Source organism: Mesoplodon bidens (assembly GCF_964165515.1).
Source record: "Mesoplodon bidens genome assembly, chromosome: 6".
In the NCBI taxonomy this organism is placed as follows: Eukaryota; Metazoa; Chordata; class Mammalia; order Artiodactyla; family Ziphiidae; genus Mesoplodon; species Mesoplodon bidens.
In genome coordinates, this window is record NC_138162.1 from 21,093,002 (window position 1) to 21,100,243 (window position 7,242).

Sequence of the window (7,242 nt, forward strand, 5' to 3'; positions counted from 1 at the left end):
TTCCCTCCCTGTCCCCATTGGGTAAAAACACCCTTACCTTCTCCTGCTGATCAGGGTCAATTACTTCTGCCAATATGGTGGCTCTTCTCTCAGGCTGGTCCCTGGACACAGGAGTCCAAAATGCCCTGGTGGCAGCCATCGCTTATAGTTCAATAGGATCCTTGCTGTGTCCCCTGGCAAGAGTACACCTTCTTTAGAGATCAGAACCTCCAACTCTACAAAGCTCAGAGGTGCAGGGATAGGAAGTACAAAATCCCCCACTGGGTCACTGTGAGTAATGGTAAGTGGGGTTACTTCTGCTTGTACCCCTTGCTTCCCAGAGCCATGTATTCTTCCCATACACACTGGCACTTTAGCTGTGCCTTTAAAAGGCTATTCAACATTTTCTGAGACCAGCTGCCCCTGGTTGGTATAGTATGTGATATGACCAGTGGACCTATGATCATGGGCCCACTCCACACTTCCTTCACTATGAAGAGGCTCCCATGTTTGGATGCTAAGCTGTGTGAGAATCCCTGCCTGTAGATCAGGCATTCCATAAGCCCCTAAATAGTGATGCTGACTGAGCCATTACAGGTAGGAAATGCAAACCCATACCCCAAATAAGTCATATATTCCTGTGAGGATGAACCACTGGCCCAGCTATTGTGGGAGAGGCCCAAAGCAGTTGACTTGCCACCAAGTAGCTGGTTAGTCTCCTCAAGGAAAAGTGCCCTATCAAGAGCTCAGCATTGGTCTCTATTGCTGACAGGTTGAATATCCAGAGGCAGCAGGAGCCAGAATTCCAAGGGCCTGCAAAATGATTGTCCCACTGGAGCTTAACATATGCCCATACCGCATCATTTCCTACCACTGACACTTCCAACACCATAGGATCCTCCAGATCCTATTGGCAGAGACTTTCCTTTTCTAGGTCTCACTCAAAGCTGGCAGCCTTCGGTCACTCTATGTGAGCCAGAGCAATGAACCTAGTTGTAAAAAATATTGCTTCCCAAACCCAAAGAGGACTGCTGGTGCTGTGCTTCCATCTTTGTGGTAGGGGATACAAGATGCAGTGATTTGTTTTTTACTTTGGAGAGCTATCCCAACATACTCCTGACCATTGGAATACTAAAAACTTCACTGAAATGGCAGGTTCCTGAATCTTTGTAGGGTTTTTCTCCCATCCTCTAGAGCACATCAGCATGCCATCAATGAAATGGATCAGTGTGATGGTCTGTGGAATGCCCAAGCAGTCCAGATCTCATCAAGCTATATTATGACTGGGCAAGAAAGCTGACATAGCCCTGAGGCCAAAATGTAAAGAATATGGTTGGCCATCCCTCGTGAATACACACTGTTATGACCCTCTTTTCTGATTGGAACTGAAAAGAATGCATTTGTCAGATCAATGGCCATATACCATGTACCTGAAGCCTTATTGATCTACTCTAGCAATTACATCATATCTGGCACAGTAGCTATGATGAAGGCTATCGCTTGTTTAAGCCAGCAATAGTCTTCAGTCGTGCTCCAGGGATGTGATATTGTTTCTGATTTACTATTGTGGCTGGGAGAGGAAGGAAGATGAAGAACAATTTCAAAGCTTCCCACTTGGCCTTCCTCACTATATCTTTTACCCCACAGACTAAGAACCCAACATGAGGGCTCCCCTAACATGCAACTATATCAATGCAATCAGGAACAGGAGAAACGACCACGGAGTGTATCCACAAACCCAGCAGGCCCACTTGGAGCCAGATGTGAGCAAGGACTTCATTTATTACGTGCTCCCTGTAGGCCTATTAGAGGTCCACTCTATTAGAACTATGCTGATGCTTTGGGTCTCTAAGTATCAATGTCAACTCAGACTGTGGGTCTAAAAATGTCTGCGTATTTTCCCTTTCCCAATATACAATCACCCAAGTAAACGTCCACAGGTCCCTTCGGGAAAAGAACTAGGGAAATCATCATAGTATATACCTGCCATGCTTTGCTACCTATTTTTCTCCTGGGGACATCATGCCCTATTACCATCTCCACAGCTCCATGCAGCTCAAGTCCCTTGGCTGTTCCCTCAGACCCTGAAGGTCATTACAACTATTATGGCCTCTATTACAATGAAGTGCCTCATCCCCATGGATATGTATGAACTCAGCTCTGCGACCACCTCTCCTGCAATGAGCCCTGACCTGTAGAGAAGAGCCACCACTGTGATGCTAGTGCTACTCTCACCAGTGCTTTCCTGATGGCCTTGGTGAATGGTGTGTTTCCTGAGCTCTCTCATGGAATACAATCAATGGATATGTTTTGTATCCTCACATAATATAGTCATTTGTCCTTGGCCACTTTCCTCAGCCTTCTACTATCTGCCAAGATAGCTCAAGCATTTCTACTTCACTCAACATTGGGCATCACTTTCTTTCTTTTTTTTTTTTTTTTTTACTATTTAGTTTTAAGAGTTCTTTATAGCTCGGACCTTCAAGATGGCAGAGGAGTAAGACATGGAGATCACCTTCCTCCCCACAAATACATCAGAAATACATCTACACGTGGAACTGCTCTTACAGAACACCCACTGAACGCTGGCAGAAGACCTCAGACTTCCTAAAAGGCAAGAAACTCCCCAAGTACCTGGGTAGGGCAAAAGAAAAAAGAAAAAACAGAGACAAAAGAATAGGGACAGGACCTGCACCTCGGGGAGGGAGCTGTGAAGGAGGAAAAGTTTCCACACACTAGGAAGCCCCTTCACTGGCTGAGATGGGGGTGGCAGAGGGGAAGCTTCGGAGCCGTGGAGGAGAGCGCAGCAACAGGGGTGCAGAGGGCGAAGCGGAGAGATTCCCGCACAGAGGATGGGTGCCGACCAGCACTCAGCAGCCTGAGAGGCTTCTCTGCTCACCCGCCGGGGCAGGTGAGGGCTGGGAGCTGAGGCTCGGGCTTCGGAGGTCGGATCTCAGGGAGAGGACTGGCGTGAACACAGCCTGAAGGGGGTTAGTGCACCACAGCTAGCCGGGAGGGAGTCCGGGAAAAAGTCTGGAACTGCCTAAGAGGCAAGAGACCATTGTTTCGGGTGCACGAGAAGAGGGGATTCAGAGCACCACCTAAACGAGCTCCAGAGACGGATGTGAGCCACGGCTAACAGCGCGGACCCCAGAGACGGGCATGAGACGCTAAGGCTGCTGCTGCTGCCGCCACCAAGAAGCCTGTGTGCGAGCACAGGTCACTATCCACACCTCCCCTCCCGGGAGCCTGTGCAGCCCACCACCGCCAGGGTCCCGTGATCCAGGGACAACTTCCCCGGGAGAACGCACGGCGCACCTCAGGCTGCTGCAACATCACGCCGGCCTCTGCCGCCGCAGGGTCGCCCCGCATCCGTACCCCTCCCTCCCCCCGGCCTGAGTGAGACAGAGCCCCCGAATCAGCTGCTACTTTAACCCCGTCCTGTCTGAGCGAAGAACTGACGCCCTCAGGCAACCTACACGCTAGGCGAGGCCAAATCCAAAGCTGAACCCCAGGAGCTGCACGAACAAAGAAGAGAAAGGGAAATCTCTCCCAGCAGCCTCAGGAGCAGAGGATTAAAGCTCCACAATCAACTTGATATACCTGCATCTGTGGAATACATGAATAGACAACGAATCATCCCAAATTGAGGAGGTGGACTTTGGGAGCAACTGTAGACTTGGGGTTTGCTGTATGCGACTGACTGGTTTCTGGTTTTAATCTTTATCTTAGTTCAGTATTTAGCATTTATTTTCATTGGTAGATTTGTTTACTGATTTGGTTGCTCTCTTCCTTTTTTTTTATATATAGAGATATATTTTTTTCCCTTTTTCTCTGTTTGTGAGTGTATATGTGTATGCTTCTTTGTGTGATTTTGTCTGTATAGTTGTTACCATTTGTCCTAGGGTTCTGTCTGTCTGGTTTTTATGTTTGTTTTAGTATAGTTTTTAGCGCTTGTTATCATTGGTAGATTTCTTTTTTGGTTTGGTTGCTCTCTTCTTTCTTTCTTTTTTTTATTACTTTTTAAATTGTTTATTTTTAATAATTATTTTTATTTTTTATTCTAACAACTTTCTTTTTATTTCCTTGCTCCCTCCCTCCCACACTTCCTTCCTCTCTTTTCTTCTAAGCCATGTAGCTAACAGGGTCTTGGTGCTCCCCAGGTGTCAGGCCTGTGCCTCTGAGGTAGGAGAGCCAAGTTCAGGACATTGGTCCACAAGAGACCTCCTACCTCCACATAATATCAAATGGCGAAAGCTCTCCCAGGGATGTCTATCTCAACGCTAAGACCCAGCTCCACTCAACGACCAGAAATCAACAGTGCTGGACACCCTATGCCAAACAGCTAGCAAGACAGGAACACGACCCAACCCATTAGCAGAGAGGCTGCCTGAAATCATAATAAGGTCACAGACACCCAAAAACACACCACGAGACGCGGTCCTGCCCACCACGAAGACAAGAGCCAGCCTCATCCACCAGAATACAGGCACCAGTCCCCTCCACCAGGAAGCCTCCACAACCCATTGAACCAACCTTAGCCACTGAGGACAGACAACAAAAACAACGGGAACTACGAACCCGCTGCCTGCGAAAAGGAGACCCCAAACACAGTAAGTTAAGCAAAATTAGAAGACAGAGAAACACACAGCAGATGAAAGAGCAAGGTAAAAACCCACCAGACCAAACAAATGAAGAGGAAATAAGCAGTATACCTGAAAAAGAATTCAGAGTAATGATAGTAAAGATGATCCAAAATCTTGGAAACAGAATGGAGAAAATACAAGAAACATTTAACAAGGAACTAGAAGAACTAAAGAGCAAACAAACAATGATGAACAACACAATAAATGAAATTAAAAATTCTCTAGAAGGAATCAATAGCAGAATAACTGAGGCAGAAGAACAGATAAGTGACCTAGAAGATAAAATAGTGGAAATAACTACTGCAGAGCAGAATAAAGAAAAAAGAATGAAGAGAATTGAGGACAGTCTTAGAGACCTCTGGGACAACATTAAATGCACAAATATTCGAATTATAGGGGTACCAGAAGAAGAAGAGAAAAAGAAAGGGACTGAGAAAATATTTGAAGAGATTATAGTTGAAAACTTCCCCAATATGGGAAAGGAAATAGTCAGTCGAGTCCAGGAAGCGCAGAGAGTCCCATACAGGATAAATCCAAGGAGAAACACACCAAGACACATATTAATCAAACTATCAAAAATTACATACAAAGAAAAAATATTAAAAGCAGCAAGGGAAAAACAACAAATAACATACAAGGGAATCCCCATAAGGTTAACAGCTGGTCTTTCAGCAGAAACTCTAGAAGCCAGAAGGGAGTGGCAAGACATATTTAAAGTGATGAAAGGGAAAAACCTGCAACCAAGATTACTCTACCCAGCAAGGATCTCATTCAGATTCGACGGAGAAATTAAAACCTTTACAGACAAGCAAAACCTAGGAGAATTCGGCACCACCAAACCAGCTTTAAAACAAATGCTAAAGGTACTTCTCTAGGCAGGAAACACAAGAGAAGGAAAAGACGTACAATAACAAACCCAAAACAATTAAGAAAATGGTAATAGGAACATACATATAGATAATTACCTTAAATGTAAATGGATTCAATGCTCCAAGCAAAAGACATAGACTGGATGAATGGATACAAAAACAAGACCTATATATATGGTGTCTACAAGAGATCCACTTCAGACCTAGGGACACATACAAACGAAAGTGAGGGGATAGAAAGAGATATTCCATGCAAATGGAAATCAAAAGAAAGCTGGAGTAGCAATTCTCAAATCAGACAAAATAGACATTAAAATAAAGACTATTACAAGAGACAAGGAAGCACACTACACAGTGATCAAGGGATCAATCCAAGAAGATATAACGTTGTAAATATTTATGCATCCAATATAAGAGCACCTCAATACATAAGGTAAATGTTAACAGCCATAAAAGGGGAAATCGACAGTAACACAGTCATAGCAGGGGACTTTAACACTCCACTTCCACCAATGGACAGATCATCCAAAATAAAAATAAATAAGGAAACACAAGCTTTAAATGACACATTAAACAAGATGGACTTAATTGATATTTATAGGACATTCCATCCAAAAACAACAGAATACACTTTATTCTCAAGTGCTCATGGAACATTCTCCAGGATAGACCATATCTTGGGTCACAAATCAAGCCTTGGTAAATTTAAGAAAATTGAAATCGTATCAAGTATCTTTTCCGACCACAGTGCTAGGAGACTAGACATCAATTACAGGAAAACACTGCAAAAAATACAAACACATGGAGGCTAAACAATATGCTACTAAATAACCAAGAGATCAATGAATAAATCAAAGAGGAAATCAAAAAATACCTAGAAACAAATGACAATGAAAACACGATGACCCAAAACCTATGGGATGCAGCAAAGCACTTCTAAGAGGGAAGTTTATAGCAATACAATCTTACCTCGAGAAACAAGAAACATCTCAAACAACCTACTCTTACACCTAAAGGAATTAGAGAAAGAAGAACAACAAAAAAACCCAAAGTTAGCAGAAGGAAAGAAATCATAAATATCAGATCAGAAATAAATGAAAAAGAAATGAAGGAAACAATAGCAAAGATCAATAACACTAAAAGCTGGTTCTTTCAGAAGATAAACAAAATTGATAAACCATTAGCCAGACTCATCAAGAAAAAAACGGAGAAGACTCAAATCAATAGAATTAGAAATGAAAAAGGAGAAGTAACAACTGACACTGCAGAAATACAAAGGATCATGAGAGATTACTACAAGCAAGTATATGCTAATAAAAGAGACAACCTGGAAGAAATGGACAAATTCTTAGAAAAGCACAACCTTCCGAGACTGAACCAGGAAGAAATAGAAAATATAAACAGACCAATCACAAGCACTGAAATTGAGACTGATTAAAAATCTTCCAACAAACAAAAGGCCGGGATCAGATGGCTTCACAGGCGAATTCTATCAAACATTTAGAGAAGAGCTAACACCTATCCTTCTCAAACTCTTCCAAAATATAGCAGAGGGAGGAACACTCCCAAACTCATTCTACGAGGCCACTGTCACCCTGATACGAAAACCAGACAAAGATGTCACAAAGAAAGAAAACTACAGGCCAACATCACTGATGAACATAGATGCAAAAATCCTCAACAAAATACTAGCAAACAGAATCCAACAGCACGTTAAAAGGATCGTACACCATGATCAAGTGGGGTTT